Source organism: Triturus cristatus, chromosome 1_1 (genome assembly GCF_964204655.1).
Source record: "Triturus cristatus chromosome 1_1, aTriCri1.1, whole genome shotgun sequence".
Lineage (NCBI taxonomy): Eukaryota > Metazoa > Chordata > Amphibia > Caudata > Salamandridae > Triturus > Triturus cristatus.
In genome coordinates, this window is record NC_140579.1 from 1,022,636,292 (window position 1) to 1,022,658,617 (window position 22,326).

The following is a 22,326-nucleotide window of genomic DNA, read 5'->3' on the forward strand; positions in this document are numbered from 1 at the left end:
AGAAGTAAACTTTGGGAAAGGATGAGCACTTTGGGGATTGACCGGGGACTTATAAATATTCTAAGAGAACTACACTGGAATACCACAGCCAGGGTTCGCTTTAGTATGGAGGGGGGCAAACTGACTCCTTCCCATGCTCTAGCGGAGTAAGGCCGGGATGCATTCTTGCCCCCTTCCTTTTCTCATTATACATTAATGACCTGGAGTCATGCCTCATAGCCCGGGCAGTGGATTGTCCCAAGGTACGGAAGCGTCAAATACCGGTACTATTGTACGCAGATGACGCGGTCCTGCTTGCTTGGACACCGAGAAGTCTCCAATCTCTGATTAATGGATTTGTGGTCTTCATGGAAAAATTAGATCTGTCCGTGAATTTGACCAAGTCCTTTGCACTGATTGCAGGCAAAAAACTCACAAAAAAAACGGTGTTCAAAATTGGGACTCATACCATGGGCATTGTAACCACCTTCCCATATTTAGGTCTATTGCTTGATGGCAAGATGCAATTTGACACATTATTAGAGGAACATTGTACTAAATTGGCTTCCTCATGTGGTGCAATTATGAACTTTGCCCAGAGACTGGGACGTTGGTCCCCAGAGCAAATAATGAGCCTGTATCGCTCAATAAGCACAGCCAAAGCAGTATATGGAGCCGAGGTTTGGGGCTTTAGGGATGCCAAACAGTTACAACTAGAGGAAGACAAATTCATCCGTAGAATCCTCAAGATCCCACACTCAATACCAGCTGAAATTGCACATTCCGAACTCGGAATCCCGTACATTGTAGACCAGGTCAAGATTAGACCGGTCCTGGCTTGGCTTAGAATTTGGGCTAACCCGGAGGCTGTATTAAGCCAAGAAATCCTCTCTGACTGTATACAAATGGACAAAGGGATGTTAATCCCTTGGTTGAAATATGTCAAAATAACTTTAGAGTCCGTAGGTCAGCACACCCTTTTTAGCACCCCTGCCCTAATTACCAGGAATAGTAAATTACAAATCAAAAGACTGCTGCTTGATAATTTGGAGAGGCTTAGGGAGACTAAAGCTTTTGCACTAAAACGTTCAGTGGTAGTACATTCCCTAGTTAAAGAGGCACCAGGTATGGAACCGTACCTATTTCTGATGCATAATCAGCAGGACAGGTTTTTAATGTGTCATTTTAGGCTCAATTTGTTGCAAAATATTTTAGCTTATCCGTCTGGTTTTACTGCAACTATTGAGCAGAAGGGTGCCTGCGGCTGCGACAATATGTCTCCGCAGGACACCCTTCATTTTGTATTATTATGTCCATTTTATCGTTACCCAAGGCGTATGTTTCTGGTTGAAATTTTAAAAAATGGAAAATTTCGTCATGCTAAAATAGCCCTGCTGTTTCTTCAGAGAGCAAATGATATGCATACTTTATGTTCAGTAATAGGTTTTTTAAAAGCGGCAGTAAGACTAAGAAATACCAGAGACTAACCTATTATGAATAATATATTGATTCTTTTTTAATTTTAACAGGGTGATAGATGGTTAATTTTGATATTGATGTGATATAAAATCATGTATGTTTCTGTGTTTTAAAATATGTACTTTTTATGATGATTTTTTTAACCATCGAAATAAAGAATTAATTGATTGACATATAAAAGCAACATAAAATGCAATCTTATCGTGGTGCCGCTATGTAGGTCTTAGGTAAGTGGGCACAACAGTGAGGTAATACATAGTCATTGCATTTTATGTTGATTTTATATGTGTCTTGTCTTGTCTTAATTTCTCTACAGGTTTTTTACGTAGTGTCCGTAAGTATACCGACACCAACAATTACTACCTCACACCTTAGCGTGTGTGTAGGATAATCACAACTCACGTGGCGTGTTCTTTTGCCACTCACTTTTTACTCACCTGGTCCTGAAGAAAGCCCATTTAACTCTTTTCTGGTTGGGCTGAAACTTGTAGACCTCTTTTTGACAACTAGGAGCAAATCCCTCCGTTAGTTGCACCACTAGCTTTTAACGATATCCTGGGCCGTCACTAATAAACATATCAGGCAAGGATTCCCAGAGAGATTTTTAACTCACACTATTTCACACAAATACACCACACCCACTTCGCTGTAACCAGGTGTCATAGCACAACCGGGGGGCATTTGGCCACCTGATTGGACCCCAATGATGAAGCATGACACCAACTAGGTTGGTGTGTGAGGGGTTTTTTAAGAAAACCTAATGGTTCCATGAGATAGCTTACCACAACAGTGAGTTTCATAAGTTCTTCAGTGGGTTTGTTTACATTGTTTAGTTATTATTGAACTGAGGTTTTTGTTTATTCTGGCGTAGAGTGCGTTGCCATAGTCGAGTCTGCTTGTCACCAGGGCATGAGTGACGGTCTTTCTGTGTTCGAGGTTGATCCATTTGAAGGTCTTACGTAGGAGGCGGAGGATGTGGAAGCAGAAGGACGAGATGGAGTTGATCTGGCGGTCCATTTTGAGCTCGGAGTCCAGGATGATTCCCAGGTTGTGTGCATGCTTTGTGGGGGTGGGCGGGCTTCCGAGGGCGTGGGGCCACCAGCTGTCATTCCAGGCATTGGGATTTGGGACCATGATGAGTGCTTCTGTTTTGTTGGTGTTGAGTTGTAGGCAGCTGTTTTTCATCCATTTGGTGCAAGCTTCCATGCCTTCTCGAAAGTTGTGTCTGGTGGTGTTGGGTTTGTTGGATAAGGAGAGGATGAGTTGGGTGTCGTCTGCGTATGACACTATGTTGAGTCCATAGGTTCTGATGATAGGGGCGAGTGGAGCCATGTAGACGTTGAAGAGCGTAGGGCTGAGGGAGGACTATGGGGGACTCCACAGGTGGTAGGTGTAGGGTCCGAGAGGAAAGGGGGAGTCTGACCCGCTGCGTTCTGTCAGAGATGAAGGAGCGGATCCAGTCGAGGGCGTTGTCCTGGATCCCTGCGTCGTGGAGTCAGCGTATTAGGGTGCGGTGAGAGACTGTGGAATGCCACTGAGAGGTCGAGGAGCATGAGGGATGCTGTTTCTCCTTTGTACAGTAGGGTGTGGATGTCGTCTGTTGTGGCGAGGAGGGCGGTTTCCGTGCTGTGGTTTTTTATGAAGCTGGATTGGGAGGAGTCGAGGATGTTTTTTGCTCTTCGATGAATGTGGCAAGTTGGCTGTTGATTGCTTTTTCGATGACTTTCGCTGGGAATGGGAGCAGGGAGATGGGTCTGTAGTTTTTGAGGTCGGTTGGGTCCACCAAGGGTTTCTTCAGGAGGGGGTTGACCTCGGCGTGTTTCCAGTCGTCAGGGAATGAGGGGGTCGCCAGGAAGCGGTTGATGGTGGGGCGGAGCATGGGTGCGATGGTGTTGGCGGCTCTCTTGAAGATGTAGTGGGGACAGGGGTCCGTTGGGGCCCCGGAGTGGATTGACTACATTGTCTTCAGTGTGTCTTCGGTGGTGAGGGCTGTACAGTTGTCAATCAATTGCTTCAGGGTGACGGGGGTTTTTGGTGAGGGTTCAGTGTGTTGGCTGTCTTCGTCGAAGTTGTCGTAGATCCTCTTGATTTTGTGGTGGAAAAAGGTGCTGAGTTTTTCGCAGAGGTCTTGTGAGGGAGGAATGTCAGTAGACACGCTGGTGGGTTGGGGGCACTTAGTAGCTGACTCGAAGGAAGTATTCACCTATAACTATTTTTGTATTAAACAGATGCTGCATTTGCAGGTCTGGGGTTCAGTGGTGGTACACACTCTTCTTTGGTCTAGCAATCATGGGAGTAGTCCGGCTGGAATAAAGTATGACATTGTTGTAAAGCAGTATGACAAACGTAGCTGGGGCAGTGAACCAGTGCTCTTCTTTGATCCCTCTCCTTGGTATTGAAAATTCTTACCAATTTCTGGAGAACAGCAGAGACCATGGGTGCCAAAAAAACAGAATTTTGGGGAGTGCTCATAAAAAGCAATTCTTCTTCTTTGAGATGTCTGCAATAGATGCAATGGTAGCGGTTTCTAAATTGCTCTTCCAAAATGGAGGGACCTAGTAAAAACTATGATCTGCAATAAAATAAATGGATCATTTTCTGGGGAGCACGAAGAACGGCAAACCAACAGAGAACCTACTTTGAGCAGTGTGCTCCCGAAAGTGTGTCCATATCAGGCAGGTTTTATGATTATTCTTCCATAAATGCAACTGAAACAAAATAAGGGAGGTAAGAAGGAGTAAAGTGATACAGCTGTGGGAGTTAAAGCATGGATAAGCCTGTATATGTTTTTAGTCTCCAAAGCATGCCGAGTTATTAAAAACAGGAAGCACTGGAATAAAGGTGAAATGCTGATCCTCAATAAGACCTAGGACGAGGACTTACAAACCATTTCAATTAGGTCCAAAGTAAGCTCCACAAATGATAGCAGATCCACAGTAGACCAGGAGACTTGGTGACAAGCAGCGGAAGTTAGGGAAAACGCAAGCTTCGCTGATACTGATGTCCTTGCTTCAGGCAGTAACCGGCAGATAATTTCAGCTGTACACCAATATGGTTTCTGGGGCGGATTACAATTTCAAGTGCATGGGTTACCCATGCTCAAACCAACTTACCGGAGGCTATTACCACTATTTAAGACCATGGACTCCTTCCATCCAGTTCACAAGACATGGATTCTACTGAGACGTGGACACTACAGACACTTATTTTCGTCTAGCGGTATAAGGTCTGTTCAAATCTTAGAACGGAGCACTGGATTCCTCTCTTTGCCCTGTCGTTCTGCTACTAATAGTATCCCCCTTTCATTGTTACTATGTCACAGAAAAGCAATAATATCAGAGGCCACCAAAAAGACAGAAGGGCCCACACACTGCACAATTGTAATCTAGAATCACGCAGTGTGTAGGGTCTTCACTTCACACTTCCTTCCCCATAGTCTCCTGCCTAGCCCTGTAGAATGTTGACATCATGATGATGTAATAGAATGCTGCAGAGCTCTAGGATTTGAGTTGAAAGTTAGGGCTGAGCTGGTACCATCCTGCTCCTGGGGTTTTTATTTCCTTTACTTTTACCTAATAATGTACTACTATCCTGTACCATCTTACTTTGAATAAATATACTTCATCAACTTTCTGGATTCCATGATCATCATTCACTACACTTATTTTGGCGACAATCTGATCTTCAAACCCTGTGTGGATTCAAATTCTATGGACTTATACTTCAAGTAACCTTCCTTCTGCAACTAAGAAACCTACAATACTGCAACTACTTCAAAGAACCCAAGCTTGGTACATCTACGCGTTACTTTCTGGCAGCCCTAGCCCCACCAGTGACCATTCCACTGGTCGCCTTCTTCTTCCATAAAGTGCCAGTCCCTGCTGTAACCTTCTGCCTGCCAGTTCATCACTGCCTGTTTGATATCTCCCTTTTCTCTTCCATGGAACTACTGCTTCCGTCCCATTACTTAATGGAAGTGTCTTCTTCAATGTGCTGCCTTCTACAGCAATTTACTATTCCTGCCTGGCTGTTTTCTTTCATTCTACCTGCCATCTTTGTGCTAACCGTGCTACTTTTTACTCCTCTTGCTGCCTTCAAGCAAGTGACACTTCCTGCATGATGCGCTGGTTCCCTGGTGTGGCATTGCTCTGGAGAGCTTTGAACCTGATAGTAGCAGTTCTTCCCTCCCACTTCATGAATTAAGAAGTTATTTCAACATTGTGAACCCGTGGTTGGGAGAGAGAAAACCCCGGTATTCTCTTTGCCATGTGAAGGTGCAACTTTCATGTGCTGTTGAGGTATGAGCTTTTCTCATGTTTAACTAACACCCTGTGCCGCAATGCTTCATTGGCACCTCCAGATGTAAGAATTTGCCTCCCAGTGAGTTGGTGCATGATTTTAAAATCTATACCGTGACTTTATTTTATTCATTATTTTTCTATGTATTGGCACTCCGTGGGTATTAACTACGGCAGTTGAACCATCATTGTTTTTGAACATATACACACAGCGCGTGCAGTTTTACCTTTGTCCGCGCTCCTACGATGCCTCATGTTCTTCTGTGACGTCCCTTCATTCCCTTCGTGTGCATAACTGCACGGCAACGTATGGTGTTTGTTCGTGCCGTGAGCCACCCGGATCAGCGTCACAGTGCGTGCTGCCATTTTGAGATTGGCACGTTACCTCCACTCGTCTTAAGCTTGCATCGAGCCTTTCCTGCCAACCACGTTTTTTTTTTCTCCCAGTCAAACCCAATAAAGTTATTTTACCAATGTTGTCGATTACCTCAAGTCTTCCAATTCCTCAATCTGCCAATATGAAGAGTTTTCTAGTTACGGTTTGCTCATGTTTGTAGTCTCTTCATTTTCCTTTCGCCATGACTTTCAATCATTTCTGAAGACTGTGTAATTTTCACTCTTCTTGCTGTTAGTGGGAATATCATCTGTTAATGTATAAGCACGAAGAATGTGAGTACTTAGTTCCTTTTACATTTTTACGGAGACGACAACGGTGACCACTTCTTTTATTTTATTTTATTGTTTTCCTATTTCCTTCGCCAGAGTCTGATTCTGAACAATTTATTTATTATATTGTGCTTCCTGAATGTGTTTTGTACGATCTGTTTTGTTCTGCCATTTATTACTTTTAACTCAAAATGTAGCATGACTTTTACCTGCTAACTCTTTCAAAAGGAAATTTTGAAACTCTTCTGTTTCTTTCCCATTTTATTTTCTAGACATATTTCAAAGAGTTTTCATGTTTTTCATTTTCTTTAATGATGAATTTTCTTCGCAGGTTTGACTGCTCATTAATTTTCAGAATTTCTGCTCCTTCGTTTAGTTGATGCATGTTGTGTTTCTGCACATATTTCATTCAAGAATTTCTATCTATGCTTATTGTTATGTCTGATATGACTTTCCATACTTATTTAAAACAGCTGTTCACATTTCCTTCGTATTTTGATGATGCATTTAATTTACTATGCATGTTTGAATGCTTATTTATTTGCAGATTTTTTTCGCACCTTCGCTTAAGTTGCACTGTGTATTTCCTCACAGGTTTTAATTTAGAATATGTTTCATTTCACATAATTCTAATATCTTCTTCTAGGATGTCGACTCCTGCATTTTATTATTCATTCACTATGCTCACTCATGAGTTTTCACAGCGGTTCTGTGCACGGAATCCCTGTTATCGAATGTTCTTCTAAAGTTATGCAAGGCTCTGTTCAATTTTGCGCAAAGTTTTCATTCTGACATTGGCTAGGCAAGTAAGATTTTCCTTTAATTCATTCATGATTGTTACTCCTGTTGGGTGTAGTTTTCTTTTCCTCACCCTTCTTCTCACTCATGTGTTGGAGATCTCTTATGTTCTCCTGTTGGAGTAATTTTCTTGCTTTTATTTGTTCTGTTTTCTTTTTATCTCTCAGCGTTCTTTGATTCATGCATCCATTCCAGTATGGCCAACTGGTGTGCCTCGCTGTATCTTGAACGTTTTTCTATACGTGTTACCTTACGTCCTTCTGTGCATTCTTTTCCTCTCTTTCTTTCCTATATTGTCGTTGAAGGAGATGTCCTATCTTCCTTCTTGCATCCTTGCTTATCTTTCATCTTTATTCTTGGCTTAGTTCTTGTCCTTCTCAGTGCACCCTAGCAGTGTTTCCTTCATGTTTCTAGTTTTTTGTTCATGTGTTGTATACCTGTTCCAACTTATGCTTTTATTGCTTTCTCCTATTCTCATTCTTGATGTTCTTTTCTTGTTGTTCTTTCTTTTAGTGTTTATCTTATTCTTCTCTACTTTGTCTTCTTCTTACTGCATTGTTTAAGCCTTATGTTTTTGTTGATATTGTAAAAGGGAAGATGTGTAGTGACTTCACTTCACACTTCCTTCCCCATAGTCTCCTACCTAGCCCTGTAGAATGTTGACATCATGATGTTGTAATAGAATGCTGCAGAGCTCTAGGATTTGAGTTGAAAGTTAGGGCTGAGCTGGTACCATCCTGCTCCTGGTGGGGTTTTTATTTCCTTTACTTTTAACTAATAATGTACTACTATCCTGTACCATCTTACTTTGAATAAATATACTTCATCAACTATCTGGATTCCATGATCATCATTCACTACACAGTGTCAAAGGGTCAAGTCAAACAACTTTACAGAGGTCACAGAGAGAGTTGCAGGTTTAGAAAACCCTGCCTCTTCACAAAGATCCCTACCCTCTCAGGTCACTTCACAAAGAATATGAAGTACTGAAATAGCTCCACAACAAAACAAGACCCAAAACTACAAGTGGTGACAACAAAGAGAATCTAACGACAGACAAGGTTCAGGTACTAGTTTAGCCAAGGAAAAACACAGGAGGGATGGATATGAGCATTAAAACAGAAACTTTGTTGTAGAGTGTGAACAAGTAAATTCTCGCGTTTAGCCTTCTATCTTATCAAATGACTCCAGGATATTGACATTGAAACGTGGAGTAGAGAAGAGAGGGTGCATGGAAACGCCCAGCCGTGACAATTAAACTGCAGACTAAGCCTCTCATTAGTAATATATAGAATAATTTTACTTTTTACTGAAGGTAAAGGACAAAATGAAAATTGATAAATAAAACCCGAATTGAAAACTACAACGTGTGCCCCTGTGCTGGTATATAAACCACTGTTGTATTGATAGCATCACAATATGAATTTTTTAAAGTAAAGTATTCCTTCTATGTTTTTGCTCCTGAAATATGTTTAAGCTGTGGGGGCGTGGCTTGGCCGGCTGCAAGATGGCCGCACTCTAAGTGGGCTCCGACGGCCAAGCACAAAATCCGCCAGCATCCTGCAGACCGCCACAACTCACCTGCTCCTTGCCCGATTTTCCCTGTTGGTCTTCACCCGAGGCGCAGACTGAGCCTGCTCCTGCCTCCAGGAGACATCCTGGGGCTGAGATCTGCCGCCCGTCTGCCGCGCTGGGCCCGCGCGGAGGGGCCGCCCCGCTGCGACCGGCCCTGAAAGCTCCTCCTCACCGGTGTGCGAGCCCACAGACTCCCTGCTGCTGCAACCGGTGAGTCGCGCGGCCGCTGTGGTCTGCTCCAGCAGGGTTGGGGGCTTGCGATTTGCCTTGCCGGGTCTGGGCTGTTGGGACCCTCATGCTCCCCTTCTCCCCTCTTTGCCACATTCCCCGGCGGTGGGCCACACTTGGACCTTTGGCTGTAGGCGGCGTGCCCCCCGCATCTCCCCGCTGGTGCGGGCCCGGCCTGGCGCACGTTCCTGGCCTCTCCGGGCCTTCCACCTGACGGGCGGCTTCTCCTTGCAGTGCTGGACCCAATCGGTGCCTCCGCTTTGGCCTCAGCTCTCTACGGCCAAGCGGGCTCAGCTGGCGCCGCCTCCAGTGCTCAGGGCCCAACCGCTGCTGCGTGGCCTACTGTACCTGGCCTCCCATCCAACGCTGTGGGCTGACCCTGGCCTGGGTCCCAAGACGCGCCTTGCTGCCTGCGCCTCCTGGGCCTCTGCCGCCTTCCTGCCACTGTGGGCCCCTCGTGCCACTGCCGCACCAGGGCCGACCAGGTCCCCAGCCTCCATGCATCATCAGCCTGCCACCGGGAGCCGGCGCCTCTCCACCCGCCCTTTATCGCTCCAGCCTGGGGGCGGGTGCGACATCCGTGTTCACTCGGAGGATTGCCCATCGCCCGCTGCGTCCTCATCGGGGGCTTCTCACCGGGGTGTCCAGCATGTTTTCAGCCTCTGGGGGGCCTCGCCTGTGTGGGCCTTGCTGCACATCTCCCTGCGCCGCTTTCCCTCCAGGACCTCCGGACCTACCTCGCCATTGCTGGTCCGGCCAGTAGGTTCTTGGTCCTTGTGGGCATCTCTCTCACTTCACCGGTGGCCCCTGTTGCGGGCTGTTTCAGCATCTCTCCACCTCCATCCTGTCCTCCTCGTGGGCTGCACTCCTTGGCTGGGGCTGATTGCGGCGGCGCCCGCGATGTTGCCCTTCCGGCGGCTCCTCCTCGAAGAACCACGCCTGCTGCGGTGTGGGGGCTGGACATCTGTGACCCCCTGCCACTGTTACCGCTAGCTGCCCCTAACCCCCTTCCTCTCTGGACCAGGCTGCCTGCCATAGGGAGAACGGACCCCAAGCACCCCAAACTCGCCTTTGACCAGCGCAGAGCAACTCGCCAAGGTGGCACTGGTGCAGATGGAGGCGACGGTGGGGCCCCCATGGATGCGCCCCCGGCCCATGATGACGATCTGAAGGCCATCATGCTCGACGTGAAATCGACTGTCACAGGGATTGCGGCTCAGTTGGATCAACTTTCGGCCGAGCCGCACTCGGTCAAATCCCGAGTGGACTCTCATGATACCCGCTTCCTCCACGTCGAATCCCGGGTCTCTGATGTTGAGGACTCTGCCACCCAGGACCATCAGAAGCTTCTCCAAATGGACAAACTCCTTGAGATCATCCGAAATAAGAACGAGGATTCGGAGGCGCGCTTCCGTCGGAGCAACCTCCGTATTACGGGCGTGCTGGAGTTCACGAATATCTCTAACATGGATGACTTCGTGGAGCAACTTATCAAGGAACTCTTTGGTGCCGTTCTCTCCTCCTTTTTCATTGTTGAACATGCCCACCATTCTCTTGGCCCGTGCCCGGCCCCCGGTCTACCACCTAGGCCCATCATTGCAAAATTTTTAAACTTTAGAGACCGGGACGCCATCCTCCGGGCAGGGCGGGACCTGGGAAAAATTGTCCACCAAGGGAACTCTCTGTCCTTCTACCCGGACTCCACCCCCACCGTCCAAGCTGCCCGCCACAAATTTCTTCCTGCAAAATGGATCCTACAAAAGCACGAGATCTCCTACTCGCTGGCCTATCTGGCTAAGTTAAGAGTCCGGCAGGGAGCAAAGACGCTGGTGTTCCCCGATCCCAAAGACGCTCTAGCATTCACCAGGAAGTTGGACAGATCGGCCCGCTCCTCTCCGTCTGGATCTCAGCCTGTTCCCTCAAATCGCCTCAGATAATAACTGAAAGGAGCAGTGACTCTTAAGCTACACTGCTCAGTATGTGGTCTGTTGTCCTCTTTGTTTGGCCACCCTGCTTCACTGCAGGGGTGTATGCCGAGCTCCGCCATGCCCCCAAGGGATAATTCCCATATCTGATGTTGTACCCTACTTGCCAAGCTGTGGGTCCCTGGGGTGGGCAGGGGTGGGTACTCAACCTGTTTGGGGGTTGGTGTGGGTGGGGGGTTGGTGCTGTTTCTGGGATTGTTGCTCAGGTCGGAGGGTGGGTGGGCAGGGAGGGGAGAGGCCTCTATGGCGCTTCACTGACTGTACCTGCACTGTTGTGGCACTCCCTTTCATGGGGTGCTGGCTTGTGCTTTGTTGGGGGTCATGCTTTCGGTGGGATAGGGGGGTTTCCAGGGTGTTTTACCGCCTTCTGGTGCTCTGCATGATTTCTCTCTGGTTTTGTTCATTTGCTGCTTTCAGTCCTCATCACACTAATGGGCCCCACTGGGGCAGCCTGCCTATACACGACCCTCTCCCCGCACTAGAGCGCGTTAGTCCCACACACAGTGCTGTCCGTCCCCTAGCGCACGCTCCCCCGCCCAGGCATTTCATGTCCTCAGCTCACTGGTGGTCCCCTCATGCCTATTCCATGTTCGCACTGCTCTGTCTCTCATCTCCCTTGCCCCGCTGGAGCAAGCAGGCCGGCTCGACCCGCTCGCATGAGCTCAGCCCTGCACTTCCCTTAGCCTCCTCATATACACTCTCATGATTGATACCATCTGCTGGACTTGGAACATGCGTGGTCTCAATGATCACCGCAAAGCCAGGCTCATCAATTCACACCTCCTCCGGCACAAAGTGGACATCTGCCTCCTGCAAGAAACCCATCTGCTTCCCGTTACCTCCACCAGACTACAGTCACGCCACTGGGGCGAAGTACATTCTGCTTTTTACTCTGCCTACTCCAGGGGGGTTTCCATCTTGATCAGACGAGGGCTCCCATGGCACACCACCCAGGTGCTCACTGACCCGGACGGGCGATATGTGATACTACACGGTACCTTATTCTCCCAACCCATGACGGTCGCGGCAGTAGATGTTCCCAATTCTGAGGACCCTGACTTCTTCTCTGGGACCTGCTGCCATTCTCTGGGGTGGCGATTTCAACATCGCGCTCTCCACAGCTTCCGACCGCTCTGGTCCTCATGCCTCCCATCCCAGCTCTGCTGCCCTGTTGCGATCCATACTCAGGGACAACTCATTGCACGATGTTTGGTGCCACCTCTGGCCCGAGAGCCGCGAGGGTACCTGCGACACTGGGTTCCACGGCTGCTGGTCCCGCATTGATCTCTGGGTCACCTCTCCTGATGTCCTCTCTTGGGTTTCCTCCGTGACTCACCAAGCACACACCTTCTCTGACCACGCACCAGTCCAGCTCTGTCTTTGCCCCCCCAATTCCCCGCGGCGTGCCTTCACTTGGCGGCTTCCCCCGAACGCTCTCCGGGACTCCGTTTTCTGTGAAGAGATTCAACCTGCGATCACTAACTACTTCGATCTCAACATCGGTTCCGTGGACTCCGCGTCTACCCTCTGGGAAGGCTTCAAGACAGTAATCCGGGGTGAGTGTATCTCGAAACAAGCAGGGGTCCTTCGCTACATCCGCTCCTCTTTGGCTAAATTGGAAACCGAAATTAGGACTCTCGATGCACAGCACGCGGCGTCCCCTCATCCGGAGACTCTTGCTAACTTATGCACCAAACACACCGAGTTTGCCGAGGAGGCGAATAGGGAGCTCTCCTTTCTCAGTCGGGAGGTTCAGGCACGTCGCTTTGGTGAGGGCGACCAGCCGGGTAAAACCCTGGCTAACCTGCTACGCCCACCTCGTGCCGCTTCGTATGTCACGGCTCTTCGGGATGGCGGTCCCTCCAGGACCACCTCCCCAATTGAAATTCAGGCTTGTTTCATGGGCTACTACTCGCAACTTTACACCGCTGCCCTCATACCACCCCTCACACGTGAGGTGTTCGAACAATACTTTGATACCATCTCATTAGTCTGGCTTGAGGATCACTACCACAAATATCTGGACGAGCCCTTCTCCAAGGAGGAGATCCTTGCTGCTATTAACAGCTTGCCTAGTGACAAGGCTCCAGGTCTCGACGGCCTCCCCGCCTCTTTCTATAAGACGTTCGATTTGCTGCTTGCTCCCCACCTGCCCGCCATGTATAACGAATCCTTCGATCAGGGCTCTTTACCCCCCTCCCTCCGGGAGGCCATGCTCACGCTGCTGCTCAAGCCGGACAAACCTGCAGATCTCCGGGATTCTTACCGGCCCCTCTCTTTAATTAATATCGACAATAAGGTGTTTGCCAGACTGCTGGCCTCTTGTCTGCACTCCCTCATGCCCCTCATCTCTCTCCCCGATCAATCAGGTTTTATTCCGGGTCGTGCCCCTTCCCATAATCTCAGGACGATTTTCTCGGTTCTCCACCAAATCAATCCCGGTCTCCCCACTGTGGCGGCTCTTCTCGATGCCACACGGGCATTCGACACGCTGGAGTGGCCCTTTCTCTTTTTTCTCTTGCCACGCCTGGGCTTCAGTACCACCTTCCTTCGTAAAATGTTGTTACTTTATACTAATACGTTAGCCCGCCTAAGGATCAATGGTCAGGTGTCGGACCCCATGGCGATCAAGCGTGGCACCCGGCAGGGCTGTCACCTCTCTCCCATGCTCTTTGCGGTCACGATGGAGCCCCTTGCTGCCCGGCTTTGGCAACATCACACTCAGAGGGGCATTGGTTTCTCGACCCGCTCTCTCCTCGTTTCAATGTATGCAGATGATGTAACGTTGTATGTTCGCCATCCTCAGGAAAACCTCAATCCCCTCGTGCGAGAAATCATACGGTTTGGTGGATTGTCTGGCATACAGGTCAACTGGAGCAAGTCGATATTGTTCCCACTTACTGACGCCACTCAGCCATTCACACCGGAGTTCCCTTTCAGGTGGGCGTCTGGCCCCACCTGCTACTTGGGTATCTAGCTTAGTAGGGACTTCGAAGACCTCTGGAGGGCCAACTTCGGGCGTGCGGTAGACTGGCTCGAATCCAAAATCCCTCATTGAAATCGTCTCCCACTGTCCCTTGCGGGACGCATCGCCATAGCTAAAATGGTGTTTCTCCCAAAATTTCTTTCTCTTTCTGAATGTACCCATTCCTCTTACTGCCCACTTCCGTCAGCTTCGCTCCCTAATCATCTCCCTCATCTGGGCCGGCAAACAGCCCCGGATTGCCTATAATATCCTCACCCTCCCTATGTCCATGGGTGGCATGGGCGCTCCGGATTTCAAACTGTACGCTTTCAGCGCCCAGGCTAGTTTCTTACATTTCTGGGCCCACCCCGCTTCCTACCAGCAGCATGTCGATGTCAAGGCCAACCTTGCGGCCCCTTGGCCTCTATCCCCCGCCCTGTTCGCGCCGACCCACCGCCCCCGAGGGGAGGCTGACACAGTTGAGACCCTGCACTGGGTCTGGCAGAGGCTATACCGTCTTTCTAACGTCCCAGCGCTTTCGGATAAGCACATGCCAATTCTGCATTATCCCGCTTTCCCTCCTTTGCAACCAACAGGCATGTCCAAACATGCCTCTCGCCTGGGTTTGAAGACACTGGCGGATCTCTACCCTGGGGACACATTCTATTCTCTCTCGGCCTCCTCTGGGCCACTAGACACTACTTTTTTACCAGCTTCGCGCCATTTGCAGGGAGATCCACCCAACATTCCCCCGGCCCCCACCCACGCTGCTTGCCCTGGACTTTATATACACGTCTCCTGCTCCCCGCAAGCTGGTGACCAAACTATATGCCTTAACTCTGTCGAACTCCTCCATCTCCACCGAGCATGCACGGGAGACATCGGACTCGGTGTGGACATTCCCTAAGCTGACTGGCTTTACTGCTGTAACAAGACCAAGAAAATGTCCCCTAACTATTGTCTCCCCCTTATACATTTCAAATACTTACACAGGCTCTACCGCTCCCCCGTTCATTTGCACAAAGCGGGACTCATACCTGATGATCACTGCATGCGATGCTCTGCCCCCGTGGCGGATTTCACACACCTCGCATGGCTGTGCCCTGCTGTGTCGGCCTTCAGGCTGGAGGTCTGCGCCACCATCTCCAAGATTACCAACACCCAGGTCACCCCCGCTCCCCCGCTGTGCCTGCTGGGATTTGTCAAGTTTTGCCCGGATTCCACCCGCCGATTAACTGCTATGTTGCTGGTCCTCGCGCGGCACAGGGTGGCTATGTGTTGGGGTTGTAGACCAGCGCCCAAGTTCTCTTACTGGTTAGAGGACGCCTCGAGATGTCAGACCCTCCTCTCCGAGTTCTGGGAGCTTATGCCCGCAAGGTCACGTCCACATGACATATGGGGCCCCCTCATCACATACCTTTGCTCCCGACCCCGGCTTAGCTGCGCTGCCTCTCCCGCGCTCACCGCCGGCACTCCGCCCGCGGCAGCTGCCGGTGCTGGTCAGTAACTGCTCTTCCTTGGGTCCTCTCCCCCCCTCTGGCCGGGCCGGCCTCCTCTCTCATAGGGCTCTCACTACCTCCCATGCCTTTCCCTTACTCCCCTCCTCTTTGTCATGCTGTTCAGGTCACTTGTGCCTACAGAGTGGGATTGTCTGCGTTTTTATTGTGCCTTGGGACTTGCCATATGAGCCAAGATTTGATGAAATCCTGCACTCAGTGTACCTTTACCGTGTGGAAGCAGCAACTAACCTGTACAATGCTCTGCTTCCATGTAAGAAGTGTACCCTGTCCGTGTGATTGCAGCAAACAAAGGTTTTTGAAAAGTAAAAAAAATGTATGTATGTTTAAGCTGTCATCAACATTTACAAAGCATGTGAGACGGTCATAAGAAAATCTTACGGACATTAAAAGGGCGAGCAATAAATAAGGTGGTGCATAGCAGAGTAATGAGTGTCTCAACTGCAACATGTGAGTGGCCATCTAATATCGTTCATGGTGAAGTTGGGTTTAACAATGCTTTTAAGCAACCACTGTCTGGGGAGAGAAAATAAAATATGTGCAATGCGCTTAATGGCAAATTCCGGGCGTGTTCTCCAGAGCCTTAAGCACCTGCTGGATGAAGTTATAGGTGTCATAACCTCACTGTGTTGTTTGCGCAAATTCCAAGTTAAGAAGATTACAAGTGGAGCCTTTCTTCCTCAGCTCGTGATCGTGATACATAAATCATTGTTCTACAGCTACAAGTACAATACTATTTCAGTTTGCAAGGTGCCATCCAAAATGAGGAACTGGATCCACACAGGTCTAGCTGCAATGGTAAAAGCACCGTTTTATACAAACTATTCTGCTTTACGAAGAAGCGTATGCAATTAAAAACACAGTAAACGCTGAAATTCTAAACATATCTATAGGATGTCCAGAAAAAAACCTCTCACTGGTGCTCAAGTGTCTACATCTACAGTTGAGAGTCGAATAAAAAAAGTTATATGGCTAATGTGCGGAGGCTCACGCACGGGAAGTTTGTAGATTTGATGTGCCAACCATATGCCACAGAAGCGCGAAATATTTAGCATAAGAAAGAATACAATTAGGCACAAACGAAAGTTGCCATGCGTAAAGATGTCACATGTCAGTGATTACTGGTGGAGGGGTAGAAAAACAATGCGTGTACTTTTAAGCCTAAACGTGCACAGGCCCCATGTGAGTCTGTAAAGTGGAAAAGAGGGGAAGAAGGGGTGATCCCTGTTACAAGAAAGAGGAGGAAAGGCGGAGGGGACGAATGTACAGAAAGGAGGTAAAAGATGAGGACAGCAAGCATACCAGAAGGATGTGAAATAGTTGAATGAGTGGAAAGAGCTATGCCCTCAATTCTCACAGAATATGTTTTAACCAAATAATCACCAGAACCAGTATTCCTTTTTCAAACCATCTGAATGTGAACATGAAATAAGGCATCACATGCAGAAGTGGTATGTGTTGTGCCATATCTTATATGTTTTACCCTATTTTTCGGGCCTCTCCTGCTTGCCCCCTTCAAACGTTGATAGCTTTGACCTGCCGGAACCTTCCAGACGAAAACGGAGATGGTGAAATTATAATTTAACTACTTGAAACACCGATCCCAGTGCCAGCTGTTGCTGTATAGGGATGGGACAGAAATAAAGTTACTTTTTCTCAACTCAATGCCTCCTTTTCCACCGTGAGAAGCAGCTGATTATAACAGTTTGAGAAATGCAGATGATGAACTTATGGCGGAGGCGCCCACACAAGCAGTCAGAAGGATAAGTTACTTACCTGTAATCCTAGTTCTCTTCCAGGGGTATACTCATCAAAGTCATAAGCACTGAATAACCCCCGCCCACGTGCGGGATCCCGGAGCATATAGAAATATACATATATATGTGTATGTTCAGGCCCACAAGTGTAAAACACTTCCGAAACATATATATATATATATTCATTGAAAAAACCATAGGTTTCAGGGGTGTTATAGTTAGCTGGACTTTTCACTTGTACAAAACCATTGAAATTCCCCCGTTATAGTTAGTTCAGCTAACTATAACTCGCGCGCCCGCAATGCACTGCTGATGACGTCACATATTACATCACTCATGACATGGTCAGTGACATCACTCATGACATCACTGATGACATCTCAAATGTCATCACTGATGACATCACTGATGACATCATCCAGTGAATGTGTGTTTTTCTGAAAATTAAATATGTTTAATATATGTATATCTCAAGGTCGATGGAAGAATAAATGTGTATATAAGTGTCTAAATGGATGATTTGTTTTTGAAAAATTGATTGTGTAACTGACTGATTAAGTGTATCATAGTGAATACATGGCTTAGTGAGTAATGTTTAAATATGTAAATATCTGTATCAGTCTCTCACTTTGTGTATAAGTGGCTGCATGGGTTGGTGAGTAGCTACATGGGTGTCTATATAGGTTATTAGTTGGTTTTTTGAGTATCAGTCTGAGTGTCTGCATGGTTCGGTGGGGGGTATTACGTAGTGCATAGGTGCATGAATGAGTGACTCACTGTTTGTATGTGTTGAACACAGCATGTGTGCAGGACTGTATGGGTGGATGAGTGTGTGTCTGGGTGTGTTAGTGAGTGAATGACTGTCTCAATAGGGTCTTTATGAGTAACTACATATGTTTTAAACTAGTATATGTGACTATTGGTGTATATATGTGAGTATATGTGAGAGTGAGAGATTGAAAGAGTTCCTGTATGAATAAGTATGTGTTTCTATAAGTGATTGTTTAAAAGACTAAGTATGTGTAAGGTTCTGTAGAAGTAAGTGTGGTGGTGTATGTATAACTGTATATGCAAGTAAATGTATATTTGATTCTTTATTAGCATGAGTGACTATGTGTGTGAGTAACTCTATGGATGAGTGGCATTGTGTAACAGGATGTATAGGTGTATGAGTACATATGATGAGTGAGTACATGTATCAGTGACTGTATAGGACTGTTGGTGAATGAGTGGATGTGTGTGTGGATCTTAGAATTACTGAAGAGGTTGTTGTAACTGGTATTGGTATGTCCATTGTTTTGAAAATTTTAGTCTCTATTTTTGAATGTGTGTATCAAAGGTTATATTAGGGTGAGAGGAGGTCTGCCACTCTATCACAAGGATGATGTCATCAGTGATGTCATCAGTGATGTCATTTGAGATGTCATCAGTGATGTCATGAGTGATGTCACTGACCAACACAATGAGGGGGTTCATTTTGCCATAGAAATTATGATTAATGCTGAAGAAAGAAAATGAGGGCACATTTTGAGTGACTTCTCAAATCCTCTTCTATTTCATTACAAAATTCTGACATGCAGACTGAAACATGCACTTTTAATACCAGGAGCAGACTTCCATGGTGAACAGTAGTTTTACTACAGTGATCTAATGAGCAACGAGAGTGATAACATTCAGAATTTATGGCAAATGTGTGACATATCTGAATACCTTCATGATGGAATCAAAGTAAAAAACTGAAAGCATTTCCTACTGAGGAGACTGCAGTACATGAGGAAATTAGGAAACTTCATAACAAATAAATCTCCCAAGATGGCCACCGGAGACAAAAGAGCCCAAATGTAGCCCAAAATCACCCAGATATAGCCCAAATATAGCCCAATGACAGAAGTGTGCAAAACACTTATTATTTTGTGTTTTTGCAGTGTTATATAGTGCAGACTTGTCAGGTATTGGAGTGCTTTACATGAGCATTGGTTACATCACACAAGAACAAATTCATTTTGGTTGTAGACATGGGGAGACTAAGTGATTTGACCAGAATCACAGAATGTCGAGCTGAAGCAGAAACTTCAACCTGGTTCCCCAGTTGCAAAGTCTGCAGTTCTGGAAGTAACACCACATCCTCTCCCCTAAGTGCAACATTTAATCAAGTGGTCAACTGGATAAAAAAACATAAAGATAACAAATAATTTAAAAGTGCTTTGTCGCTATTTGAAAACTCAGAAAATATGTCCTTATTTTAGTCTTTTAGAGCACTAACCATAATTTTGATGCCAATAAGACCCTCTCATATATGTAATTTCTAAAGGAAATGCTCTAGGTATTCCAGTTTTGATTACATCAAGATGATGTCAGGCGTTCCACACTTTTGTAATAAATATAGAATGTTAGCAATCTAGTTGTTAATTAGGATACTGTTGAGAGGCAGAGGCCAGGGGCACGGACTCTGAAAATTGAAGGCAGGTAGGAGGGTGCAAAGGCAACAATTTAACCACACTGAGCAGGCAGGAAGGGCCGTGGAAGCACAACAGACTATGGAGGGCAGTGGAAAGGGGGGCAGGGGCAACAAACCAACAATACAGGACTTGCAAGAGAGGCTTTTGGAGGGAAGATCTATTACGGGTCAAGGAAGCTAGGGGCGGTCCTCAGAGCCCCGGGAGCCACCACAGAACTGAGCAGGAGAGTGAGTCAGGGACAAAAGGGGCACCTTAATTTGAGCCGGGGTGCCTAGGAACGCTTGCTCCAAAAATTAAGAAAACAGACATATGAGACATGGAATTGGAGGCAGAATACAATGGCAGTTTAATGAGAAGATGCAACTTCAAAGAAACCGCAGAATAGAGACATAAAGTACAAAATACAGAATCCAGATAAACATACAGCTGTCATGATATTCTCTGTATCTCAATTAATGTACTGACAGAGTGAGAGAGAAAACACATCTATAAATGCATCATGAGAAACAAGTTACACCAAGGAAAATGTTACCTAGGAACACTCACGTTTACTCTTAGAGCAAGCATTCCTGCAATTACAATACAAAATCTTTTAAATGCAAAAGTAAAGAGAACAATGGTTAAACATAACATGACATTTCATATAGGTAAAATAGAATAAGATACTTCAAGCAAAGCAGAGCAAGACATTTTAAGCAAAGGAAGACAAGAGCTCCCAGCTCTTGGGGAAAACCTGCACAGCCTGTTAACCTACATACAGACGGCGAGGTAGTCCGTCGATTTCTGTGGGTGCTCCCTTTTTATATCATTTTGTGGGCTCCTTTGCACGCTACATCTACCTACGTATGCTACCCAAAAGCTTGCCTTCAGACTGCTATACACTAAAATTGCAGAGCTATGGTCAATTTAACAAAAAGGCCTACATATTGAACAGAAGTGCCTACACAGGGGTTTTATGCTGGCTGACTGGTAAGGATGTCTCAGGATAATTATAAAGCAACACAGGACCCGCTGGTCAATTTAATACGGCCTACAAATGCGGCTGGCAGGGCAAGGACAAGGGTCTCATACTTCAGGTGTGGACAGAACGGGCCAGGGGCCCCCTGTGATACAAAATCTACCCTCCTTCACGGCTGTGGCAATGTAATAGACCATTGTGGGCAGAAGGAAGAGGCAATGGTAGTACAACCATACATGCCAACAGACCCGATTCAGCCAGGAAATGTCCAATGTTTTTAAGCTCAAATGGGCTTTATTTGATCTGTCTCCTGTCTACAATATCCTCTTTTTCAATGTAACTCAAAGGGGAAAATCAATACGACAGTTTTTTTTCAAAATCTCCCTCTTACCAAGTTCAAAATGTTCGCAAGTATGGTACATTGGATCATGGAAGTAAATGGGATAGGGACATGGACTTGGATAACAGAGGACAGGAGGGACATGGAGAGGTGCACCAAACTGACCCTGCAGGGCAGGCATCAGGGTTTGCAGCAGCACAATACACCACACAGGGCATGCAGGACGGGAGTGCAGCACAACAATCCATAGAAAGCAAGAGGGAGGGGACAGGACCATGCACATGGACAACAGAGAACAGAGGGGCAAGAGGCAATGGTAGCTAGCTGACCATAATGGACAGACAGGAGAGAAAGCTGCAGCATAACAGACCATAAAGGGCAGGAGGGACGGATCAGGGGCATTACAATGGAACAGACAAGCCAGGAGGGAGGGAGTAGGGGTCTGCACATGTAAACAGAGGGCTGGGGGCAAGGGGGCAGGGCAGGAGCAGCAAGATAGCCATGGAGGTCAGGCAGGATGGGCACTAGAAGCAAGACACACCATGAAGAGCAACAGTGAGACTGTGATGGCATACACACAGACCATGTAGGGAAGGTAGGAGGGGGTCAGGGGCAGCTAACTGACCACACAGGGAAGGTGGGAGGGCCCATGGCAGCACAGAAGACCATGCATGGCAAGTGGGAGGGTTAGTGGCAGCACAATGGCTATGATGGGCAAGAAGGAGGGTGCAGGGGCATGCACAAAGGACGATGGAGGATAGAAGGGAGGGTCAGGACCTGTGCACAGACAAGAAAGTTCAGGGGAAGGGGCCTCACAACAGACCACATGGGGCAGGCAGGAGGAGCAGTTGCAGCACAACAGACCAGGGAGGGCAGAAGGGTGTGGCAGTACAATGGACCATGTAGGACAGGAGGAAGAGGATAGGGGCATGGCATGTGGACAGGCAGGGTGGAGGTGGCAGGGACAGGTTACAGTCATCTGACAATGCTAGGCAGGTGGGAGGGGAGTGGCAGCTCAACAGAACACTCAGAGTAGATAGGAGTGGCAGGTCCATGGGACATGGTGGGCAAAAAGGATGGAGCAGGGGCATGCACAAAGACATCGGAGGGCAGGGGGAAGGAGAATAGGGGCAGCAAGCTAAGCACAGAGTTTAAGCAGGAGGTCAATGATGGGGCATAGCATTGGGCAATGGAGGGCAGGAGGAGTGGACTGGTACATCATACTAAATTGAGGGCAGTGGCAGCACATCAGACCATGCATGGCAGGAGGGAGGAGGCTAGTCCATGGATTCACACAACAGAGGATAGGGAGGAGGGGAATG